The following is a 12,522-nucleotide window of genomic DNA, read 5'->3' as shown; positions in this document are numbered from 1 at the left end:
TCCCTCTGTGGCCCAGGCTGGAGTGCAATGGCACGATTTCGGCTCACTGCAACCTCCGCCTCCCAGGTTCAAGTGATTCTCCCGCTTCAGCCTCCCAAGTAGCTTGGATTACAGGAACGCATGACCATGCTCGGCTTATTTTTATATTTTTAGTAGAGACGGGGGTTCACCATGTTAGCTAGGCTGGTCTTGAACTCCGACCTCAGGTGATCTGCCTGCCTGGGCCTCCCAGAGTGTTGTGATTACAGGCGTGAGCCACTGTGCCTGGCCTATACACACACACACACACACACACACACACACACACACACAGAGAGAGAGAGAGAGAGAGAGAGAGAGATCTATTCCCTAGTTCACAGCTAAGGCCACTTTGTATTTGGAGCATCTGAATAGCCCAGGAGAACAGCACCCTCTGGAGAGGCAAATGGCCACCCTGCATCCTATCCCGAGTGTATTCCAAATGGGACACGGTGGTGGGCACTGACCACTAGAAGGAGAGTTGCAGAGACAATGAAAGAGCCACTTGTCTACCAGTCAATATCCCTTTCAGAATCAAGGCATGTTCTGGGTCAACATCAGTGGAGCAAGGCAGAGAGCTGAAATTCACCGTTCTGTTTTCTTTTGAGTGACATGGAATGCTCTTTTTCTAAGCAAAGAAAAACAAAACAGTCCATGCCATTGTTCTGCTATCAATTCAAAGCCCTTTCGGTGGGAGCAGTTCCCTCCCACTCCATCCTCCAAGGTTGATTCCCTTACAATCCACAGCGGCTGGACAAGCTCCAGCGAGGCTTGCCAGAAAAAATGCAGAGAGCCCAGTTACATTTGTTTTTCAGACAAACAGCGAATAATTTCATAGTATAAGTATGTTCCAAAGATTGGATGGAACATAATTCTACTACAAAAAGATTTGTTGTTTATCACATTCAAATTTAACTGGGCATCTTGTATCTTTATTGACTAAAACTGGAAACTCTAGCTCCAGCCAAACCCTGCAGGAGTTAGACCAGCGCCTGGCCACAAATCTGGGTTACTAGGCAAATTGCAGGGGGCATAGAGGCTGCCTGAGCTGCAGCCCCGGCTCTGCCCACACCTTCAGAGGCAGCCATCTTGTGGATGGCACAGAAACTGGGAGGCAGACAAGCACACTGAACCCTACCTGTGCTGGGCTACCGAGGCAGGCAAAGGGAGTTGATCCCTCTGTACACCCAATTCTAAAAGCAGCTGGTCCCGGGGGTGGGTACTTTTCGAAGCACTACCCCAGACTGCCAGCCTCTGCTTCCCTCCCCCAGCTCCATCAGCAGCCTGCAAGCTCAGCTGTGGCTGTGCCCAGTTTAGGAAGCACTCCTGGCCAAGCAAGGCACTGCAGCAATAGCTCGCTCAACGCTTGTTTTTTTTTATTTTTATTTTTTTGAGACGAAGTCTTGCTCTGTCGCCCAGGCTGGAGTGCAGGGGTGCGATCTCGGATCACTGCAACCTCTGCCCTCTAGGTTCAAGCGATTCTCCTGCCTCAGCATCCTGAGTAGCTGGGACTACAGGCGGGAACCACTGCGCTAGGCTAATTTTTGTATTTTTAGTAGAGATGGGATTTTGCCATGTTGGCCAGGCTGGTCTCGAACTCCTGGCTTCAAGCAATCTGCCTGCCTCGGCCTCCTAAAGTCCTGGGACTACAGCAGTGAGCCACTGTACCCGGCTGATCCAACACATTTTTCTGGAGCACTTACTGCACACCAGGCTGTCTGCTTGGCACCAGAGAGAAAGAGAGAGAGAGAGAGAGAGAGAGAGAGAGAGAGAGAGAGAGAGGAAGTTGCTGGTAAGCAAATAAGGTGCTGCCCCTACCCTCCAGGAACTCAAAAACTGCTATTTGCCAAGGACTGCTTCTGTGCCAGACACTCTATAGGAGTCCCGTGTTAAGGCTTCGTAATAATCCTAGTGCTATTATGATCATCCTGCTTTATAAATGCAGATAAAGAGGCTGAGATGCTAGAAAGAAGGAGGTAGATTTCAATTCAGGTTTCTCAGACTCAAGGAGACAGGAAGTGCTCAGAGGGTGAACCACACACAATGAATGTGCTGGAGATAACCCTGGGGAAGGAGGAGTCCCTTGCCTTTGGTGGAAGGGGCGGAAGGCAGGGGCATGCGCAGCTAGCTCTGCAGAGCTGGAGGCCCTCTAAGGCAGGGAGGTGTGAAGGCGCAGAGCTATGGAGGCAGGGACCCAAGGTGCAGTCCTGGAGTGGAGAGCACAGCAGCTCTGCTAGAGGACAGTGACATGGGAAGGAATGGACTTTGAAACAAAAAGGAGGTTTTACTACATTTTCCAAACTTCTGACATCCTCCCACAGTGGGCACTGTTATTATTTGCTTGAGCCCCAGCTAGCCTTGGCAGGAGAAGAAAACAGCTTCCTCTCGCGTGGCCCTGCCCTGGAGAATTGTCACAGCTCCTCAGATGGAGACATCATAGTTAGGAAGTGTCACCCAAGAAGCCAGTCCTCACCCTCAGCCACAACTGCCAGATTTCATTCATTCATCCATTTGTTCCTTCAGCAACAAGCAAGCACATCCTAAGCACCTGCTAGCTGCCAGGTCCTATGCTGGGTGTGGGGTGAGTGTGAGCTTGATGAAATGGCCCTGTGTTAATAGTGAACAGCATTGGGGCCCCCTCACTAACCATCCCTACCCCTCACACCATGCTTTCGGGCTCCAGGGATGCGGGACAGGGCAGAAGGGTGCTCAGAAGCTGCCCCCGGCACAACACGAGGGTGGGCTTTGGAGCTTATGGCTGGTCAGCAAAAGACAGCACATGCAGGGCCTTGGCCGGTGGCAACCTGAGGGTAGCAGGTTCCCAGCCCACAATTCCTCTAGGCAGGGCAGCTTCTGAGGGAGTGTCGTGTTCCCTCCGGACTTGGCTCGATGGGGAACCCCAGCTGAGTTCCTGGCAGTCACCACCCTCCCGGGTCCCACCCACGCAGTGGCCAACGGAAAGCTCTGGCTCTCCCAGGCTGGGGTTTGTGCCAGGCAGGCTCCGGTAGCGGGGCAGGGCCCGGGTGCTTCGCTTAGCAGCCCCCACGCCCCTTCCTCTGCACCCGAGGGTTGGCAGAGGCCACTCAAGCCCTTGGCCTGTTCTGGCCGCGAGCGAGGCTCCGCGCCACCCTGTGCCCTTGACCGCGGACCTCGCTGCCTCCCCATTGGCCCGGCCGGTCACGTGCTCGGCCGCCAGTCACAGCCGGCGACAGAGCCGCCTCCGTGCTGGGTTCTCGCAAATCCCTGCCGTCCAGCCGCCTGCTCTGGTGCAAGTCTTCTCCACTTCACGGACTCGGACGCGGAAAAGCAGGCCCGGGCAAGCTGCACTTCAGCCACTTCCCCAGCACCTGGGTCTGCCCTTCCAATTGCCCCTTTCCTGGATGGCACGACCTGCCCTTGCTCACTGCCCGCTTCCCTTCTAAATTAGCCTTCTTTTTCCTTTCCCTCAGCCAGCCTTCAAGTCTCCTTCGACAGAGAGAGTGAGACCTGCTGTCCTCCCTTTTCCTTAGTCACTGTCCACTCAGCCCACTGCCTCTATGGGACAGGAGGAGCAGGCATCTCTGAACTGTTAACGGAGGTGGGGTAAGAGATCCAAGCTAGGAAACAGGTTGACTGATCCATCGGCCCAGTCAGCTGTGAACACAGCTACTGATTCATGCAACATGTGTTTACTGAGCACCTGCTGGGTATCAGCAAGGTGCTAGGTGCTAGAGACAGAGCAGGGAACAAAACAGGTAAGATCCCTGCCCTTAAAGACCCACCACCTGAATTCTGCTGGGCACTGTAAGGAGGGGAGAGAAGAGACCCATCAGCACCAGTCCTGGCCCTCAAGAAGCTCAAAGCCCAGTAGATGTGAAACCCTGTAATTATCCTGGAAGCTAGTAAGGGCTGTGCCTAAGGTGTGACTCTGGGCACAGAGGACAATGCAGTCTGAGCATGGCTGGGTGTTCTGCAGAGAGCAAGAGCAGAGCCACTTACCGAGAAGGGTGGGAAAGCTCAAACTTGTTTGCTGACGGCACACTTGGTATCATTTGTCTACAGCCTAGGCTGATGGCTTAACCTGCTATCCTGTGAAAACACCAGTGGGATTATGACTCATTAGGCTAGGAGGGTGGGAGGAGGGTTGCCAATTACATCTGAATTTCACACACACACACACACACACACACATCATTTTTAATATAAGTATATTTCAAATATTACATGGGACAGAGTTATACAACAAAATTCATTGTTTACGTGACATTCAAATGTGATTGGCCTGTAGTTTTACTTTCCCATTCTGGCAGCTTTTGAAGGTGAGGTGTGGGAATGGGCCAAGGCGAAGTTGTCTGGGAAGAGCGGGGGCCCCATTGACTAGAGTGCCCAGTCTGGTGCTCCCCTCAAATGAAAAGGTGTCCTCGAGCCCTGCAGCCTTAAACTGGAGTCCAGGCTATTGGTCGCTCACCCTGCTGCAGGTGTGGGCCGGCGTGATATTGGAGGGGAGGAAGAGAGGAAGTAGGATGTGTCCCACCCAAGGAATAAAGGCGGGAGGGCCAGAGGCTTCTTGAAGTTGACTTCTAAAAGGGGCTCGGGACCTACCCACCAAGGACAATTCCCTGAGAGCTCAGGGAGGTTGTGGAGTTTGTCATTCTCCCCCGACTTGAGAAGCTGGTACCCGCCTGTCTGCTTCCCCATGGGGCTGAGCAGTGAAGTTCTTGAGTGCAAAGGGAGAGAGCCAGGAAGGGTGGCGTTCAAGCCTGGTTTGAGGTCAAGTAAGGGAGGGGAGTCTGACCTGGTACAGTCCTGACAGCAACTTTGGGGCTCCCCAGGAGCACGTGTGGCGCCAGGAACTGTGTCAGAGGAAGCCGAGTTCCCTCAGGGTAGCACTCTCGCGGTTTGTGCCTCATTACGCATTCCCTTCTGTGAGGACGCCTGGGGAAACCTAGCAGGCTTTCTTTCCCTACAAGCTCTGCCCTTGCGGGATTGCAGTGCAAACTGGGAAGCCAAGTCTGAAGGACAGTTGCCTGCACTTTTTCCATATTAGGGCTTCTCAACTGAGGGCATGCCAGGCCCAACAGCTATCTAAACTCCTAGAACCAGCAAAAATGGAGAGAAGGGGTTATCAGGGCTCATCGTTGGACAATGTATGGCGGATGCGGGTTATGCGTAAAATCAGAGTTTAATTTGGCCTAAAATAAATATGCCAACCACTGTAAACAGGAAGCAAATTTCAAACTAGCATTGCTTTTGTTTGCTTTTTTATAAGTTAGAGGTATTTGGAGAAATTAAAGGTGCAGATCTCTCCTGAAACAGGCATGCGCCAGGATGGTTGAACCAGTGCCTTCTTTCTAGCTCCATAAACTGACTTTAGGAAGAGGGCTTGGGAGGCAGTCCATAAGCAGGTCCTGGCAATGAATGCAAAAAAAAAAAAAAAAGAGGCAGCTGCTGAATGTGATTGGGGGTGACGTGGCTGTGGCTGAAGCTCACCCTCTGCAAAACACATTTGCAAACAAGGGGTGCAGCAGGGCAAGGAGCAAATGCAAAGCGGCTGGAGTCCAGCAACCCTGGGTTCAAATATCTGGGTCACTTAAGAGACATGTGACTTTGGGAAGATCCCTAAACATCTGTGAACTTCTATGTCTTCCTCTCTGAAGTGGGCATAATAATCATCCTTCCCTCGCAGGGCAGTTGTGAGGATTCAGTACGATATGGGAAGATAAGATAAGTTCCATGCTCGAGAAACGGGCACTCTTCTTAGGATGGGAGTAAGTAGGTGGCCCTGAGACGACCGGGTGTGGGAGTCAAGCTTGACGTATTTTGTTCACACAATTGCTACTCTTCATCCTTCACTGAGGCGAATTTCTCAAAAAGAGTTTCCCAATAACAGCTCCCAGAGTTTAAACAACCAAGATGCAGCTGGCATGGGCCTGACTGTGCCCCACTTCCTGTCAGCCTGCAGGAGGCCATAAGAGAGAGAGCACAGGATGGACGGCATGTCGGGGTGGGCAGCAGGGTTTGCTTGGGTTGATGTTTGTCCACAGAGGTTATGCTGGCCAGCCTGGGCTGGTTAGCCTGGGTCATGCAGAAGGGCCAGGGCTGCTACCACAATCACTGTGTGTGGGACACGTTGACCTTGAGAAAGCAGGTGTGGGAGCAGAAGTGGTCCAGACTTGCCCCTCCCTTATCTAGACTTTTCCCAATAGCTTTCTGGAGCTCACAGATGGTCCTTGCTGAGCTGGTGATAAAGAGGATGAGGACAAGGAAGCAGGAAAGCAGCAAGTGTCCCAGCTCTGGCAGGATTATGAGGAAGTGTGTGGAAACTGATGTGGTCTGTCCCTCTCCTTCTGCCACAAACTCCATGGCTTAAAACATCAGAATTTTTTTGTCTCATAACTAGAGGCGTGGAGGTCTGAAGTCATGGTAATGACTGCCGTGGTCTCTGAGGGCTCTGGGGGAGGGGCTTTCCTTGCTGCTTCTAGCCTCTGGCAGCCCCCGGTGCTCCTTGGCTTGTGGCCACATCGCTTCGGCCTCTGCCTCCATCTTCACATCGCCCTCTGCTCTCTTTCTGTTTCTGTGTCCTCTCCCCTTCTTATAAAAGCACATCAGGCCAGGCGCGGTGGCTCATACCCATAATCCCAGCACTTAGGGAGGCCAAGGCCGGCAGATCACAAAATCAGGAAATCGAGACCATCCTGGCTGACACAGTGAAACGTTGTCTCTACTAAAAATACAAAAAAGTAGCCGGGCACAGTGGCTCACACCTGGAATCCCAGCACTTTGGGAGACCGAGGAGGGTGGATCACGAGGTCAAGAGATTGAGACCATCCTGGCCAACATGGTGAAACCCCGTCTCTACTAAAAATACAAAAATTAGCTGGGCGTGGTGGCAGGCGCCTGTAGTCCCAGCTACTCAGGAGGCTGAGGCAGGAGAATCGCTTGAACCTGGGAGGTGGAGGTTGCAGTGAGCTGAGGTTGTGCCACTGCATCTCCAGCCTGGTGACAGAGCAAGATTGTCTCAAAAAAAAAAAAAAGTTAGCTGAGTGTGGTGGCATGCACCTGTAGTCCCAGCTACTTGGGAGGCTGAGGTAGTAGAAGTGCTTGAACCCAGGAGGAGGAGGTTGCAGTGCGCCGAGATCATGCCACTGCACTCCAGCCTGGGCGACAGTGAGACTCCATCTCAAAAATAAAAAATAAAAAATAAGAACACACGGAACACACACCAGTCTTTGGATGCAGGGCCCACCCTAAATCCAGGTTGATTTTACCTCGAGATCCTTAACTCATTCCATCTGCGAAGACCCTATTTCCAAATAAAGCCACATCCTGAGGTTCTTGGTGGACATGACTTTGGGTTGAGAGAGGTGGGGGTGGGCATCATTCAACCCAGTACACACTCCTAACTGAATTCTGTGCCTATGCAGGCACTTCAGAAATGACCTTTCTTAGATCCTGTTCATGACATATTGTTGATTGAGAAAAACATGCTCCATAATGGCTTCCACTGTCACCAAATTCCCCTCCAAAGAGGTAACCACAGAAACACATGCCTGTACACTGCTGTGTCTCTTGAACAGTGTCAGGTGTGTAGTAGGTGCTCAATAAATAGTTGCTGGATGAAGGAATACCATGGACTCCATTTAATGGCCAAATGGGTTTGCCCTTAGGCCGAGAGAAGCTGGCTGTGGGCACAAAGTCCCAGGTTTTCCCAACTTTTACAAAAAGAGTGCAAGGCAGTTTTCAGACAAATCTGACAAGCATAAAAGCAGCCCAAGATCAGCTTCTCTGATCTGCCCTGTCCACCTGCAGGCAATTCTAGGGCAATTCTGACCATTGGACCCTAGAGTTCCATGTAGCCACATGGAAACCCCTGTTGGAGGTCAGGAATCAAAGACAAATGAGATTTTTGCGTGCTAATGATACATCACACACGGCAGCAAAGCATTGACAACTATACCTAAAGTTAACTAGTAAGATTAAACAGCTTTGCATTCTACCCCACAAGCATGTACTGCAAGTCATCCTACACTGTGTATTCTAATAGAGAAAGCAATTGCTATCTTGCAAGCTGGGATAGTAAAAATGGTTTGAGAGTGAGAAAATAACCTTTCGATTAAAAGGATCCCATTGTTTTCAGTATTCGTATTTTGCCTTCTTTGATTACCAAAAGGAAGTGCAATTCTAAAAATGGCATTTTTTAACCGGAGGGAGAATTTTTAAAGCCAAAAAAGCATTTTCTATCTCCAATTGGACCAAATTAAAGGACTGGGCTACCAGTGTTACTGTTGTGTTTTGAAACAGACCATACTGTACTCCAGCTCACCAACTGGTCACAGTTCCCCATGATTTTCAGGATAGACTAGGCTAGTGTGGCGTTCTTTCACAGCTATAATCATGTTCTGCCTCACTATTAAGGGTTGACTTGTGTTCCCCCAAAAGATGTTGAAGTCCTAACCCCAGTGCTTGTGAATGTGACCTTACTTGAAAATAGGGTCTCTTCAGATGATCAAGTTCAGATGAAGTCCTTAGGGTGAACCCTAATCCAATATGACTGATATCCTCATAAAAAGAGTAAATTTGAACACAGAGATAGACACCCGCATAAGGAGAGCAACATGTGAAGATAGGAGTTATATTGCCACAAGCCAGGGAACTAGGAGAGAGGCCTGGAACACATTCTAGCCTAGTGCCTTCAAAGGGAGCGTGGCCCTGCCAACATCTTTATTTCCAACTTCTACTCTCCAGAAAGAGGACTAATTTCTGTGGCTTAAGCCACTCAGTTTGTGCTTCTTTGTTGCGGCAACTCTAGAAAACTAATGTACTCACCCTCCATCCCAGTCCCTCCCACTCCCAATTGTACATTCTAACTGCTCTGAAACCCAAATGCTTGGGTTTTTTGCTAGAGAGATCACAGGTGCTTTTGCTAGGGAGGTCACATGTCTCAGTTTACAGGGACAGCCCCAGCTTATACCTGTTGTCCTGGCATGATAGTGAATAGCGCCACCTTTCAAAGGTGTCCTGCATTGGACCACGTGTTCTGTGGTCACCCTAGTGTTTGTCTGTGCTAACTCCAGCTTAGAGTGATCCTCCTTTCCTATTCTACCTGGTCATTGGTCAAAGCCATTCCAAACATCACTGTTGCTATGACAGATACCCTACCTCACCCAAGACTTCATCAGTTCATCCTCCACATCTCCAGCCTACCGCACGTATCACTATATACCATATGAGCTCCAATAGCCCTTCCTCAGGGATGTCACCTGGTCACTGCTCTCATAGCACCCTTCGTGGTCTGTAGCCCAGGCTATGGTTAGCTATTTGTGGGAATTAGTATCCATTACGATAATCCATTAATTGCTCCTAACTGGTGGTAGTGAGAACCATGTTTGAGTCCTGGCACACAATAAAAACTTGCCAAATTTGAATGAAGAAACATCTTCCCTGCAAAGCTGTCATTGCCTGCCTATCTTGGTTGTGTCTTAATCCTCTCTGTGTCCCCTTTAGTGCATAATCCTGTGTCTAGAACATCAGAGGTACTCAATCCCTGTTTATTGAGATAATGCTCATTTTAATTTAATTTAAGCATGTAACACACTAGCCGAACAATACTGAGGCAAAAAAAGATACTATATTTACCTCCCTCCCTGAAGAGATATCATGTGATACTGGGGGTTTCCTGAACAATAAACACAACTGGGACAATAGCAGGTCTCATAGTGACTGCTCCACCTGGACAGCAAAGTGACACAGTTACTGTCTTTCGCTGTCCAATGATAGCTGCAGTATGGGTGGAGGGATAGGAAATAGCCCACTTCCACCTCTGATCCAGATGATTTCAAGTAAGAGTTGTTATAGAAATGTACAACTAATAACTCCTTACGTGTATTTAATCCTTGACAGTCTATGAAAGATTTATGCTTATGTGAGCTACATTAAGTCTCACAATACCTTTATGAAGTAGCTAGGGTAGGGGGAAAAAAGCCATGGGAGCTGCTTTTATTTAAAAAGTCGGCTGGGTGCTGTGGCTCAAGTCTATAATCCCAGCACTTTGGGAGGCCGAGGCGGGTGGATCACGAGGTCAAGAGATCGAGAGCATCCTGGTCAACATGGTGAAACCTCGTCTCTACTAAAAATACAAAAATTAGCTGGGCATGGTGGTGAGTGCCTGTAGTCCCAGCTACTCGGGAGGCTGAGGCAGGAGAATTGCTTGAACCCAGGAGGCGGAGGTTGCTCTGAGCCGAGATCGCACCATTGCACTCCAGCCTGGGTAACAAGAGCAAAACTCCATCTCAAAAAAAAAAAGTCAAATAGCATGGCTTCAAAATCATACCTTTTAAAAATTTTTGGTTTGTTGAGTTTTTTTGACCAACATCTCCCCAGCCCTCTACCCCCAGCCCTGGTAACCACCATTCTACTCTCTGCTTCTATGAGTTCAACTTTTTTAGATTCTACATACGAGTGAGATCATGTAGCATATGTCTTTTTGTGCCTGGCTTATTTCACTCAACATAATGTTCTGCAGGTTCATCTATGTTGTTACAAATGACAGAATTTCCTTCCTTTTTAAGGCTGAATAGTATCCCATTGTGTATATAGGTAGTCGTACCTTTTAAAGAGCAAAGTGTGCTGTCCAGGAAGGAGCTCAATTTTACAGATGAAAGCTGGAATTCTGGTCCCAATTCCACCACGTACCAGCACAGTTACCTTGAGATACTCACAGCCTCCCTGAGACTCAGTTTCCTCATCTGTAAAAGAGGGATGGTCACCCATTCCTCTAAGGCTGTTTTGGGAGCCAGATAACAAGAGGAATTTAGAGTGTTTGAAGACCTTGAAAGCACTGAATATGTTAGGAGTCACCCAATGTGGCCCTCCCAATGAACCTGGAGAGAAAAGAAAGAGAGAAGTGTGGTACTGGCATTAGGATAGACAAATCAATGGAATAGAATTGAGGGTCTGGAAATAAACCCTTACATTTATGGTCAGATTTTGACAAAGGTGACAAGATAATTCAATGGGAGAAAAAATAGTTTTTTCAACAAATAGTACTGAAACCATTGGGTATTCACATGCAAAATTATGAAGTTGGACGCCTACCTCACATCATATTAAAACATTAATTCAAAGTGGATTATAGACCTGCATGTACGAGATAACTAAAACTACATAACTCCCAGTAGAAAACATAGTGGTAAATCTTCATGACCTTGGATTTAATGATGATTTCTTACATATGGCACCGAAAGCACAAGTGATGGAATAAAAAATAGATACATTGCACTTCCTCAAAATGAGAAACTTTTGTGTTTCAACAGACCCTATCCAGAAAGTGAAAATAGAATGCAAAGAATGGGAGAAAATTTTTATAAATCATATATAGTTGATAATGGACTTATATCCAAAATATATGAAGAATCCTTACAACTTAATAATAGAAAAACAAATTACCCAGTTTTAAAAAAACAGGCAAAATAGTTGAGTAGACATTTCTTCAAAGATGATATACAAATAAATACCCAGTAAGCAAATAAAAATATGTTCAACTTTATTACTTATCAAGATATACAAATCAAAACCAAAATGAGGTACAATGTCACATTATAATACAAATGATGGACAATAATAAGTGTTGGTGAGGACACGTAGACAGTGGAACCTTTGTATATTGCTGGTGGAAATGTAAAATTGTGCGGCCTCTTTGGAAAACCTGGCAGTTTTTCAAAAGAGTCTGGCAGTTCCTCCAAATGTTAAACATGAAGCTACCTATGACTTAATCATTCCACTCCTTGCAATGTACCCAAGAGAAATGAAAACCTATGTCCACACAAAAAGTTATATACAAATGTTCATAGCTGCATTATTCATAAGAGCCAAAAGGTGGAGACAACCCAGATGTCCATCAACAGATGAATGAATAAACAAAAGATGGCAGGAAATATTCCAATGAAATATTATTTCACCATACTTGCTAGTTTGGAACCTCTGTAACTCCAACCTATATGTGTGGGAATGGATTGAGGAGGAAGCACTGGCTAGACTGGTATTGCTACCAGCAAACTGGACCAGCACAGTGGCCAAACTTACTGTCCCTTCCAAAGGTGGAAAAGTTTGGGTAAAAATAAATGACAAATGGAGAAAAGAAGGAATAATAGCTGAGGATAAAGAAATGAGTAAGTGGGTTATAAATTGGGGGAACTCCAGTATTGCACTAACAACTCAAAGGAGTCTCAGAGCAAGAGACAACATCATCTCTTAGCTCAATTATTTCAGGTGCCTGAAAGGATGGAGCTGTATGTTTGCTAAGACCACTTTTGGAACTCGGCAAGACTGAAAGAAAGTCTACTAACCTGAGTGCCCTCATCCTGGGAGACATTCGTACAATGTGATGGACTGGACTGCTTATTAATAATTGTGCATATTTATTTTGCTGTAAGGGATCTGTGGTCAAAAACCAGGGGATGGCCTGTGGTGTTATGATAGTCATTGGTTTTCGTCCACATTTCCTGCCTCATGACTCCCATAGCCCTT

The sequence above is a fragment of the Aotus nancymaae genome, unplaced genomic scaffold (assembly GCF_030222135.1).
Source record: "Aotus nancymaae isolate 86718 unplaced genomic scaffold, 86718_ANA_hifiasm-v0.15.2.pri h1tg000004l, whole genome shotgun sequence".
Lineage (NCBI taxonomy): Eukaryota > Metazoa > Chordata > Mammalia > Primates > Aotidae > Aotus > Aotus nancymaae.
This window is presented reverse-complemented; position numbering follows the sequence as displayed.